Source organism: Anser anser (genome assembly GCF_964211835.1).
Source record: "Anser anser genome assembly, chromosome: 1".
NCBI classification, from domain to species: Eukaryota; Metazoa; Chordata; class Aves; order Anseriformes; family Anatidae; genus Anser; species Anser anser.
In genome coordinates, this window is record NC_139720.1 from 28,611,706 (window position 1) to 28,626,220 (window position 14,515).

Here is a 14,515-nt window from a genome sequence, read left to right on the forward strand (position 1 = left end):
TTCATCTCAGTCTCCATAGTACATTTTTTCTGGAAAAGCTACGATTTAGGTTTAGAAAGATGCAGAATTACATAAAACATCTGGAATATGGGACAAGGAATATTGGCTTATTATCCCTGGTGGACCCTCCCTATGAAAAATTTAATAGGTCTGTTTTGGTAGTTTTAATCTCCAGAGCACCCCAAGCTATGTTATGGAAACATCATCTTGGTAATTTATATTAGAAAGAACACCTGGTGATGAAAGCAAATATACCCTCTTTAAAATTGTGAGTGATTTTTCTTTAATCCTCAAACTTTTCATCTTCTTAAATATATAATTTTTAACAGCTTGACTAAAAATTAGTTTTTGTATCTTTGAGACTGATCACACTGTAACCATTGTGAACTTACACTATTTTATTAGAGAGCTACATTTCTTCATTCCTGTCTTCAGAGAGCAAGTCATTTTGTCTTTACTTTGACATTGGCCTTTTACAGATTACAGAGGAAGCTCTGTTGAATCTTATATGAATATCACAAAATCACTTAAAATGTTGTCCGTTTATTACTCTGCAGCTTCGAACGTTGAGAGAAAAAAGCAGCGTTAAAAGATTTTTACTGTGCTTATTCCTATCTCTAATTCTAAAGGCAGAGCTTACTATAAACAATAAAATAGATGTATTTTGTCACAATTTTCCTAGTACAATTTCAAATGACAGCATTCAGCAAATATAAATTACATAAATTCTCATCTGTAATTGCTTTCTTGTATCCATTATGTTTAGTATACAGTTTCAAAATAACTAGTAAAAATTTGTGAAAGCTGAGACATTATTTTCCATTAAAAATCATTAACTAGATTTCTCTGAATAAACATGCAGTTAAAATGCTATAATATCCTAAAGAAATTTAGCATACAAATTCCTATTGTCAGACTGCCTTATGATTTAATTAAAAAAAAAAAAAAAACATTTTAACTGTTGCTAATTTACTATTTTATTGATAAATGAGAAATTAATGGAAGAATATATCAAGCAATAGTTAATCTATAAAACAAGTTACTAATAAAAATGCATTCTATACTTTCCAGCTACAATTAGGTTTCCATTTATCAAATTTCTTAAGAAACAACAGATGTACAAATTAATCTGCTTTTATCACTTAACATACCTCACTTAAAATATATCCTAATGCACATTTTGTATTTCCTAACAAAAATGACTATAATATTATAATCTACAGCCTATAAAGATTTTCAGAGATTTTTTTTATTAATTTGACACTGATACGCCTCCATTTCTAATATCCCAACCCTGCAACATTTTAAATGCAATTAAAAGTGGTTATGAAAGAGTGTGGACTTCCTTGTGAAGTAGGAAATCACTCTTGTGATTAACATGCAAACGAGCTCATGCTGGCAGAATAGATTGGGGTTTTAAAACCCCAATTACTTTTGTATGATTATCTATTTACCCGTACACAGACTATTTTCATTTTTCATCTAATACAAAGTCATCCTGCTTACATTTTTAGCACAGCAATTAATATTTACAATAATTATGACATCAAGCACCATTGAGAGTACACCAAGTGAATCATTTACCCTGTTTTTTAATATATATATTATCAAAATAAATTCTATGGTAGTATATAGCAGAGAACGGAGATATCATCCTTTATACACAGTCCAGTCTAACACAACATTCTGCTGGCTTTAAATTTAGTTAAGGGGCATATTATTTTTAGTATCTGACTCAGTCAACTGCTGTTCAGATTGCAGATGCCAAAACTTTCAAGTCTGTAACTGCTTTGTATAAAGTGTAAGGTTTGTTTAAACTTTCACAGTAAAAATAACAATAAAATTACTTCCTTCGTTTTTTTTGTTTTTTTTTTTTTAGTAATAACAGACAATTCTTAACTTTCTCTAACACACTTTGATTCATACCTGCTACAGAGTGCACATATACACATTTTTTCCAGACTTCTAAAGAAAATTATAATGCATTAATGACAGGAACTATGGTAATGGAAAAAGGTCACCCTCTTTTGAACACCTTCTGTTTTAAACCATTATATATAAAGACATTTGAGAAAGCAAAGAATTAAAAGGCAGCCTTTGTGCAACCCATTACTGAAATATTATAGAATAATCTATATCAAATGTAGTGGAATAGCAGATTCTTTTGGATCTAAATTTACTGCAGCCATAGAAATGCTTTTATGCTTATTATGTATCTGCATGTTGATTCAATTATTAAAAGAACACCTGACAGCAGACTTACTTAATTGAATTAATTAAACTGGATGAATAATCACAGAATTACTATTGTATGAAATTTGTCCTGAAAAGTAACACTGGCATTTTGAAATTGCAAGTAATTTGAATGGTGAAATACACTGAGCAGTCTCCACTTTGTGTATTCTGAAATTCTTCACCTCATACATGAACAAATGGGACATATAAATGAATAGACAGCTCTGAGTAATGAATGCTTTTCTTGTACATTGTCATTTACTATGTGAGCCCTGCTATGTCACTAGATCTTTTTTAAAGTTTGCAAAAAAAAAAAAGAAAAAAAAAGAGGAAAGAAAAGAAAAATCCAAATAACAATAATTTTTATCTCTTGCTTTGAAAGAATATAATAGTGAGGATTATCAGATACTGAGAGAAACGTAGCATAACACTGGAACACTTGTGCAAAACAGTGCTCCTAGCCAGGATATCTAAAGAAGATTTGAATATGTCCAATCCTAATGATGAAAATACTGTTTACAGACTAGAACAAGGAAATTAAAGATGTCAAATGATTTTTAAAACATTTGAATAAATCAGTATAGTGAGCTTCTACTACTGATTTAGCAACAGGAGCAATTTTCTTTAGTGATTAGATGTTATGACATATTGTATATAATATATTCTTTTGAAGATTTTCCAAAAGCATTTTTGTTATTATTTAAGACCAGTCTACTGATGAAGTTCAGGGGAATTTATTATACCCTCTTCTATTTAGTTACATTTGAAAATTCAATACACCTAAGTTAAATTTTACACGATAGATTTTATACATGCATTTTTCCCCTGCTTTCACACCAAAAATCACACAGAGGAACCTCACTCTGTTCAAAACAAAAGTTTATACTGGCAATGGACATTCCTGGAGTGCAAGCACCCAGTCTGGCATATATCCAAGTCCCAGCCATTAGCTCTGTATCACCAGTGGGTATTTTTCTTAATTCCTCTTGCAGGGTTTTTGTTCTGTTCTGTTTTTGCAATGATCCCCCATAATACCAAAATTTATAAAATTGTCAAATTTGTATATGATAGAATGATGAGACTGTATATTTACTTTACTCTAAAACAAACTGCAGTATGGTAGAATCACACCCACCAAATTTTTTTTTTAAAAAAGCAATGTCTTTTCTCTTGCTAAAAATGAAAACTTATGCTTCTACAAATAGAAAATATTAATTTAGAGGTGACTATTAATTTATTTTATTAAAAAGAACATGAACATTTACAGTCAGAATATCTGTACCTAGAAATGAAATAATATGACATCTAACATCTATATCCTATAAATCACTGATTTTTTTACATTCATATTTCCCTCATATTCCTACTTGAATATAATTCATTTTACAAATATGTCTGATCCTGCCTCTGACCTTACTACACTTTAAGCTCTTTTCTGCTCATGGAAAGCTAATTTGCATTTTTTAAAAATGTGTCTGTATTAATGATCTAATTTACCACAAAAAGGCTTTATATTAAATACAAAAAGGACAGCCATTAGCTTTCTTTCCACAATAAAATCAAAACAAAAAATAAAACATCTCATTTACACAACAATTAAGTTTTTTCCTAATACAATGTTAAAAGAATCTGTACATTTCAGCATTGATAAACATTATATATGGTGCAGAATTCTTGCTTTACAAACAAAATAAGGATTACATATATGCAAAGTTTTACAAAACACTTTTCTGAGGAAAACTATACATCCATTTTAATACCTATATTAATAACCACAGTGGTTAGATTTTTCTTTTACATAAATTATACAAAGTACATTGGCATTACATACCATTTTAATACCAGTTTATTATAGCTTTATTTCATAATATTGGAGGTGGAAATGGAAACAGTGCCATCATGTGATACTTTTCAGGCTACTTCACTTCTTTTATTTCCAACGAGTGAGTCTGTTGCTGCTATACAAATAGGAGAGTTCCTAGAAAAGCACGCAATGGCAGTATAATTTATTATATGCCATTTTGTAACTAGATCATTTAAGGTATTTTTATGCATTGAGTGTTGAAAACACCTTCTAAATTTGCAAAAGTAGACATGCATATGATCATTACAAATGTTACCTTGCACCTTTTATTAGGAGTTCACAAATTATCCAAAACAATCTTGTAAAATTCCTTTCAGTTTACAGTCAAGATATTAATCCAAACAGCTTCATTTTCACAAAAGAGCAGAGAAGTTAAATTCACTGGTTTTAATTAGTACTGGGCAGGCTACTTGGAGAAAAAATAATACAAGAAATCGTCGCAGACATACAATATCGAAGCCAAATCCAACTCATATTATATTTACTATACAAGATATTTTTAATGAAATCAGGCACATGGTCAGTTTCTCTTTTGTATTCATTTCATATTGAAATAAAGGCTTTCATTTATTTTTATTTTTTTTTTCCTCCCCAGTGGTCACAATAAACTAGAAAATCCAGATTTGATGCTGAAGACACACATATTTCCATTTATCCCTTGCTTTTTCCACAGATCAAGGCAACCATCTGACAACTGCTTGGAATCTAGAAATGCAAGTAATCTATTAAATCTGAAATCCCATTTTACTGCACAACTCACAGCTGCCAAATCTCAAACTACTTTACAGTATTTTTTAAAGATATTTCTTTATACAAAATGAAACCCTCCGAGTGAATTCATTGACGCATGGGTGAATGTTGATGAAGAAAATGCAGGAATTCTAACTTTTAAAAGTGAGCACAGATGCTAGATATTGCTTAGAGAGTTTCTGAGTATCTCAAAGATGAAGAATGACTAAATTTGGGACAGTTAAAAATATTCACACGATTTAACTACCTACTGTTGCACAGGCAAACCATTACTATTACATGATTATTTGTAAGCATTTGGGTATGGAGAGGCATTCTGGAAATGTTTAGATTTCTTTATGTGGGACTCAAAAATTCATGGTATATGCATGCAAGCCACATATATGAGTTATGCTGAAGTGCATTTTGAGCTTGAAACAAACACAAAGGGATTTTATACAAGTCATATTTCATGTATCCATAACTCAACGCATGGGCCAGCTCTACAGCTGGTGAACACATATCTGCTTTTGCTGAAAAGAAACAAAATAAACCCCTACAATGCAGAGAACCTTCAGAGAATGGGATTCAAGACCAGAAATATGAAATATAAGAAAAATACTGCAGTAAGAAAAGAACAGGGAGAATAATGTTATGTTCTTACTTAAATTTAATGTGTACTACTTACAGAGAATATTTTCTAAATTGCTCAAAGTAAAGTGAATTGCATTAAGCAAGCTGGAAGAGAGGCCAATTGTGCACTGCATAAATACTGATTTATACACTCAGTATAGGGAAGTTTCTTTTTTTATGTTTGCAACCTGGAGAGCAGAAAACCAAAGAAAAGAAAAAAAATTAAAAGAGCTATTGTTATTTATTCTTCAAAAGCTTGATGTTTTCATCACCACCAGCAATACCCAACCTGGCTCCCTACCTGACACTTTAACCTGCACAAGCTGGTTAGAAAACTAATTTTACTGGAATTTAACAAGCAAAAGTAACATGTGGAACTCTGCATGGTAAGATCAACCTATGGTAAGTGATTTAACTCCACTTGGAGGGCTTTTTCAAGTTTTTTTGTTCTTGGTGACCATTACCATCTTTGAGGGTGATAAATATTTATATGATAAATATCTTTTTCTATGGCAGGGATTTAGATTTGGCCCCTCAAAGGGTGGAACAAACAATCAGTAACAATTTCCTGTCATCATGACATGCACAGAGCCCCTCAGCCCTTACTACATAGTTTTATTATGTTGATTATGTTTTATTGATTATTAGTTTTATTATGTTGAACTAGATGATGAGTATTAACAACCTGATCTTACAAAATACTGTGATGATACTCATGCAGCTGTGTAGAAACAAGATTATAAATCAGATAAGATCCTAACGCTTCGGATATACTTTCTAAGTACATTAAGCACTAAGCAAGGGGAATTATAACCTGGTGGAGCACTAGCAGGTCTATCAGCCAAGGCGTTTGAGAAACCTGCAAAAGGGAGTCAAAATCTGGTTCATTTTCAGACCCCAGTCACCCCAGCAGCAGCTAGCACAAAAGGAGGTTAGTCATTCCTTTTGCCCCATTATTTGCTGTGGTGCCCCAAATAGTTGCTCGTTTAAGACTGAGACTACGCTGCAGATTAATATATTGAACATAAGTGCTCCAAGTAAACATTTGCAGAAATATTTCCACAATTTTGAACCAAGAACAGGCAGCATACCCTCTGGATGAAAAGACAATATTACATTTCTTATCGGTATTCTTATTTCTCTATCTCAGAAATTCGACGTTATAGATAGACATCAAAACAGCAAAACAAATACCAAATATTTGATGGGGAAGCTCTAAAAACCTCATATTGCTAATTGAGGAGATACAAAATTAGAGACAGTGCTGCTAACTGAAATGAAGTAAGGCAAGCATTTGTATGTATCAACCTACAAATGCCCAACAGGCATCTAATCCCACTTAAAATTAATTTTTCTTCAGATCATTCTAGTTTGGAGGAAGCTGGAGGAAAACTCCAAGCTACACTGAACTTACGCTGTCCATATTAGAGAATTTAATTTTTTTCCTCTTTCAATCTGCAATTACATAAATATTGTAATGATACGTATTTCAATTTTGCAACATACTGAGATCAAGACACTTTAAAATGGTTAAAAATATGTTTTTATTTTTTATTTTTATTTATTATTTTATTTTTTAATTGTTCAGTCCTTTAGATAACAAATATACTGGCTGGCAGTCAGATAGCTAACCCAGAAAGGTGATATTTATCTAACCATGTAGCATGACCTATTTCACCTACTTGAATAAGACACATCTACAAGCAGATAGCCAAATTACTAATTTGATTGCACCAACACAGAATCACTGAACTCACCTGGACCAAGATTAACTGGGAAGATAGGGACATGTAGAACTTCATAAGAAAATTATTAGACACTCCCTATAGTCCTGAAAATTTTAGAAAAAAGAAAAGTACAGTTTAGACCAGGTTCTGAGCATACAGTTACATGGTGTCCCTAATTTGACAAGGGACTGAAAAGAGAAAGAAGAGCTCTCCGTACTTCTCAAGGCATACTTGAAAAACAAACAGCTTCAGCAAGTGTGTAAGGCTTTCTCAAATAGAGTACAGTTACTCACTTTAATCTCACATCCCAAACAAAATGGCAGATGAAATAAGATAAACTGTCAGAAAAAAAAGAAAAAAAGAAAAACAAGCCATAGTTGGTGGTTTAAAAACAGGTTCGCTGGTAGCTGCAGCACCATATTCCATCACCTCCAAGCCTAATGTTGCCTCATGAAAAGAGCTCTGTTGCACGGTGATAATGGCCGCCATCATGCACTGCCATGGTCAAGAACCAGGAGTTTACTCAGCATTTGTCACTCAAATTATATGGAAGGAACAGCTAGATGTTCTTGCGTGCAGACAGCTGAAACTAGGCCCTGAGCTGGAACAGCATCCATATGCCAATGCAGGTCTCTAGTTACAGCTGCAAAGCAATGTTTAGAGGAATGTATGAGATGTGGGAATATTTCATTGAACATTAAAGTTCAAAACCATACAAACTCTCGGCCTTCATAAAACAGTCTTCTACAGACAACTCTACAGTGTTCTGGAGGAAAATAAGTGCTACTTTAGTAAAGACTCTACTGAGGTCAACTCTTATTAAGATGCCAAGTAGAAAGTTGCAGAAACTGTTAATCAGAAAAGTCCAAATGAGTGCCAGTATCAGGTTCAATGTAACTGAAAGTATTTTTGTATTTGATAGGAATATTCACAGTCAAAAGGCAGAGATGGTCTACATATGACTAAATACGACTGGACATGTTTTTCTATCTGTGGACTGACAGACAAAAGGAAAATCCCTAGAGGATGAGCTCCTGAAAGCTTTAAGACAGCTTTAGAATAGAGTTTGATGTGTGCAAAAGACACAAGAGGTCAAGTAATCCCCTTATGGTTACAGAATATACAGTAAAAATTCTATTTGCTTGTAAGTCTCTTTATTTCACTAGTCTTTCAGATAAAGTATTATGATTAAGTAACACATGGCCTTTAGTAGGACACACTGGTTTTTTAAATGGTACTGACTGGTGGAAACCTGACAGAAGAAAAAAAACATAAAGACTGAAATAAAGCAAAAGATATGAAACAAAACAAAACAAAACAAAAAAAGCTTAATCTGAAAGTCACTCATTCTGGAATGGGGCATTCCTTCCATTCTTACACCTTAAGACTTTTTTCCACTAAACTCATCAATGCTCTGCAAAACCTGCCACTCTGTTGAAGGGATACCTACTGGCAAGCTTTCTTCTTCTTGGACTCCTGTTTTACATCAAGAGGGAAAATGTTCTCCTTTTCAATTCCTTTATAATACCTGCAAGGTTTCTGAAAGGCTTCTAATGGTAATACACTGGAAAGAACACACAATAGTACAGCCTATCTCTAAACAAGCCTCTGATTCTGGTCCCCATAGTCACTCGTTGCCACCTGAGGCAAGACTCCTAGGAAATTAATACAACTCTCAGAAGCAACAAGAAGCTCAAGATAAGCTTGTGTTGTCTACTGTTGTCATTTCTTTAAAGTAGAACACCCACAATGAGTGTGGTTTTTCTGAAAAGAAACCTAGTGGTTTTAGCCACAACACAGGAAGACAAACACAATGTCAAGCAGTTTCTTGATGTTATTTTCAACTGCCTTTAACAGAAATACATCAGGCTGACACACATGGAAGTTTTGAAGGACAAATAAAACTATCTGGAACTGTATCTCTTCGGTCTATGAATATACGAGTAGAATAGGCTTTTAGATGGAAAAAACAGCACTGGCTCAAGACTATACAGGTGACACCTTTTTCTGTGAGCCAACACTAAATCAATTTCCAGACTTGTCTTAAGAGGAACATAGCTGGATTTTGGCTGTTCACAGTATTGCAGATGAGCCATAAAATAGAATTCCTGAACATTTGTGCTTCAAGATCACATTGCACTTCACAGCTGTTGTGTTTTACCCCAGCAGAGGGTGCATTTAAGCAAGTGGAAAAAAGCAATTTTCTTTTGTGCACAGTTTAAAGTGCTTAGGGGTCTTTTTGAATGAAATGTAACACATGCATATATTACATTTAAAATATATTAAATAATTCATAACAAATAATTATTAAGTCTACCTGCAATGTTTGTCTCATTTTTCTGTAGTTCCTCAAGTGCCACAAAGACAACAACATAATGTTGCAACTAGTTAGATGGAAGGGTGAAGTCTGAGGTGTGGACCTAAATTTCATGATGTCATGATGAATAAGAGGTAGGTAAATCTGTATAATGGAACTGCTATTATGATTATTTTTAAAAAAGGAAACTTTTGTTTAATTTTCTACATTAAAAGAATGCTGAAAATGCAAAAGCAAAGCATTTAAAAAACAGAACAAGCCTGAAGTAAAGCTGTTCATACAGCATTATTTCAACCTCCACTGCATGACCTTTCCTCCATACTTCATTACTATGTCCCACATTATTTATTTCCCCAGGACTTATGTTTCATCACTGCATTGGATAGATTGAGTTTTGAAGATGAACTGGGGTTATTTAATTTAGCGTTACTTTGTGCAGAGGCTGTAGGCTCTGTCCTATGCTTCCTTTGCTACTGAAATTGGAAGGCAGGTAGCCGAAGTATGGATACTGGGAACTAGAAGAACACAACAGGGAAGCAGAATTCAATTCCAAAGAAATGTATTTCTTCAATGAAGAATTTTTTTTCACCAGGCTGCATAAAAAGAAAAAATGGATGAACAATCTTTTTTACCATTAAACACATGTTCTTCACTTCCTACGGTGTCAAAAACACCACCTTTATGGTATTGAGATGTACATAAATGTGAAGCTTTCACATCATGTATATTCTCTGCTGCATGTATGTTTTTCTACAAACTCTCATAAACTAACTTTCACAAATATTTAGTTCCTGTGGCCAACATAGGCTGAAATTCTGAAAAGAAATAATCTAAAGTTATTTATCTACAAATTTTTCATTCTCTAAACTTGAATGAAAAATTAACTTTTTAAAGATTTTATGTCAAAATAACAAGTGAAGCAGTCATTCTTTCTAAAATACAAACAAATTTGTATTTGAACGAGCGGGGATTCCTACCAACTGCAAAAGATTAATCCCATGAAGTAATTTTGAAATAAAACTCTAAATAACTTATGACAATTAAGTAGTTCTACACTTGTACTGCAGTGACATGGAATGAATAAATAAGTAAATGATTATGGGTGAAAGCCAAATGACTACAAAAACAGTTCTGAGAACAACAGAGTTTATGACTAACAGTAGGTCCATACTTAATGATGCAGCCTTTTTCCGCAGCAGATACACTATTTTGGATGTCTGTTATACAGGCCAACTGTTTTCATGGATATTAGTATATTTGAGGCTACTACTTCTATGTCAGATTTGTCTAAAGTTGACCAACAGGTCCAAGAATTATTGTGGGGGACAGACAAGACAGATAGTGTGATTGTATCCGCTTACAAAACTTCTGTTTTCTTACAAAGCATGTTAAAAATAGCAAATCTAGGCTATGGTAGCCTAGGAGATAGACAATTCCACAGCAGGGCACTTTCTGCAGGGAAGGCCAAGCCAGAAGAACACAGGAATTCAGTGTTCATGGCTAGCAGTAAAAATTCTGAATCTGATGAACTGTCATAACAAGATAAAAGAAAGAGCAGATACAAATATGCCCAGTACTACATTAACTATTTAAAATAAGATTAATCAATTAGAATATTTTAAATAGCACGCTTAAAAGAAAAGAAGTACTATATTTTAACACATCATAGTTACCTGTTGTTTGCAACTTCTGTTTAATTTCGTAACAAAATCCCAAGTAATTTTTAAAATAAACAGCTCCCTTCTTTGATTACAAAATATAGTCTGGTATTAGTGCAGCAAGAGAGCATGACATATCAAATTCATTTAAAATTCAGTACTTCAAATGGAGTTTTATTAAGGATTAATACAGCATTGTACTTCCAACTGCTATGAGTATGTGGTCATCAGCTCAGGTGCAATAACTCCCCTCTAAGTAATTCAGTCGTGCTTTTGAATACTCCAGCACTCATATTTTACTTACTCTTACTTACTCATCGGAGTAAAAGTTACACCTACAACTACTCTTATTTTATTGATAAGAGGACTGCAGAGCAAATCATTCATTCACACTGGACTAATGCTTATATAAGCTGGTTATGTGTCCTCGTTTTCTCTTTCATTCCTAAGTAATAGATATGAAATTCATATCCACCTTATTTATTTCATGAATGGGTTTCTCTAAATAAAAAGTTACAGATAAAGGAATTTTCGCAGTCTTCAATGGCATCACAAAGATGTACAGCATTACCAATTTAACTGTGAAGCAACTGAACACAAATTACAGTTTAAATTTTACTATTGAGAATGTTCTCGTATCCAAAATATTGTAGTACAATTAAATTGCATAACGAAGAGCTGCAACATCATTATACAAACTAGAAAATACAGTAATAACACAAGAAATGGTGAAGAATTTCACAGTTGTTACACATGTTCAAGAAAACAATGTTTTCACACATAGTTTTCTCAACTGGAAGCCTGCTTCTTGTTCTTGTTGTTGTTAAAGGGGATGGATGGAAAAACAGCTAAAGACTTTTTTAACATTTAAATGTTATTATAAATAACAATTTGGAATGGGACCACATTCGTCAAGCAGTCTACTTACAGTCTACTTAGAGTAAGGATACTGCAACTCCCTGAAGAATCAGTTAGAAAATGCGAAACTTCATTAAACATACACTAATCATAGCTAGTGTTGAAATGCAACCTGCACCTACACGTGCATTTCATGTATTACATATGACACTATAGCAACAGGGAAAACCTTCCCTCCATTTTTCCCAGTGCCATATTGAGGACTGAAATGGAGGCCTTCAGAAACAAAAATCAGAAGAAAACAGGGAAGAAAAAAGAAAGTTAGAAATTTGGAGATAAACATGAAACATCTACCTGAAGCAGACATGAATTCCAGACATGAGTAAACGTGTTCAAAAATAAAACAAATACAACACAAATGCTGCAATATGGGACTATAATTCTACCACGATGTCCTTGTGAGTACACAAACTAGGCAAGCTTTGCTCTCATGTTTTATGACCTCGTAGGAGCCTCCTCAATGGTGCTACAGCCCCCGAATTCATAGATGCCTTGTATTTTTTCTGATTAAGTTATGTAATTAATAATATGTAATAAAAAACACAAAAGAACATTACTCCTTTGTAACATCGCTGCATACTGCTCTAGAACTCTTACACTTTAATTGCTGTATTATATATATATGCAATATATATATATATATGTATGTGTGGGTGTATATATTTTATTGTTATTTATAATGATTTGGAATGAGACCACGTTTGTCAAGCAGTCTACTTAAAGAAGCAATACTGCAACTCCCTGAAGAATCACCCATCAGTTAGAAACTGCAAAACTTCATTAAACATACACTATTCATAGCTAGCACTGTAGTGCAACCTGCACCTACACATGCATTTTATGTATTTCATATGCCAGTATAGTAGCAGGAAAAAACTATTTTGTTAAATAAACACACACACACATGAAAAAACATTATATCTTGCCTTCCTGGCTGCCTGTCCCAACAGGAAAACATCTAAAACCAATAAAATGCAAAGAAATTAAAGTATTCCAACCATCAATGTCACTAACAATATCACTGGAAATAGAGTTCAGCACAGATTTTATTCATGATCTTCACAGAACTTTGCAAGACTTATTCCTGACTTAATTAAAAAAAAAATATCAGAAAATGCATATTACATTCACCAAAGCTTTTCTGACATTACATCATTCCTCTTTCCCTTGTGACACCACTAGCAAACACCATCCTGTTTTTTCTGGATCCTGAATTTCTCTTGTATTCCTATCCTGAACCAGTATCTTTTCAGCTAGATGGCTAATAATTATACCCCTTTCTTTGCTACATACGTGTATGGTTCTGTTTACGCTGGCTTCAGAATTATTAAATCCCATGTACATTTTCCCTGCTATTTTTTCCCAGGTCTTTGGGCTCAGAACCAACAAAGAAAGATCCAGATATTTGGCAGAGCACATCTGATGACTCAGTGTACCTGTCTAGCACCATAAAATAAATTTTTATTTTTTAATGGTCAGTAGTTACGACATCCCCATCGCTACCACTGGAACCATCAATCCATACAGCTTCTTATGCAGTCCAAAACCTTTAGTTCATTTTTATTAAAACACCATTTTACCTACTTCTTAAATGAAGTGCAACATAATGTGTCATCACATTTAATATGTCTCAGTCCATCATAAACAAACTGTCATTAACAACTGATTACCAATATGAAAATCAGTGAAATGTTTGAATTGCAATAAAATGTAAATGTTCTCATATCAATGTACCAATACAAAACTCAAATAAGTTATGAAATCTCAAATAGTAGACTAGCTGCATCTATTCTGCATGCACTTTTGCTGCACTTCTATAAAGAGAGTGAGACTGGACAGACCTCTTCAAAGCAGCATGATATATCCTAGACAGGAGGATAGGTAAATTAAGCTCAGATTACTTTTCCATGTTCCTTAAAAGATGCAGACTGAGGCCCAAGCACACTGCAGCCACCGCTGAAACTCCATTTTCCATGTACAAGCCTGTAACTAGAAAGCCCACGTATCACAACCCATGCAGCGATGAGGAACTCAGCACAGTATGCAAAACCTGCCTGAGAACTGGCATAAATACCCAATTACTTAATTGTCTCTGCACTCCAGTCCCACCAAGATAGACGTGGTCTGCAGGAACCATTGATTGCTATAGAGGGGAGAAAGGGAGAGTGGCTGCAATTGAATGAGAGCCCTGAGTGCCCTCAGAATACCTCTAATATTCAGTGTTAAGCACAGAATCAGAACCGCAGAAAATGACTAGTGAAAACAGCAAATGTAAAGAACGGAGGAACCAGGAACTATCGAGTCTCCTAAGATGACTGTATCATATATTAAAATGCAACAAAAAGGTACTAATTTTTGAAAAATGATTTTTTATTGTTGTTGTTTTTGGCATTATTTTTATTCTAGTTACACCTTTGGTTTTTTGTTTTGTTTT

At 33.6% G+C, this 14,515-nt stretch overlaps 1 protein-coding gene across 11 annotated transcripts in view; it reads right to left on the reverse strand.

The window, feature by feature from the left end:
* Nucleotides 1-14,515, reverse strand: part of FOXP2 (forkhead box P2) — a 440,428-nt gene that overhangs the window by 269,658 nt on the left and 156,255 nt on the right. The window contains exon 4 of one of the 11 annotated variants that reach the window (XM_083820636.1): nucleotides 7,219-7,292. The exons of the other annotated variants lie outside the window; for them this stretch is intronic. The gene's annotated coding sequence lies outside the window, so the exon portion shown is untranslated. The remainder of the gene's footprint in view (nucleotides 1-7,218; nucleotides 7,293-14,515) is intronic. 11 annotated transcript variants of the gene reach the window in all.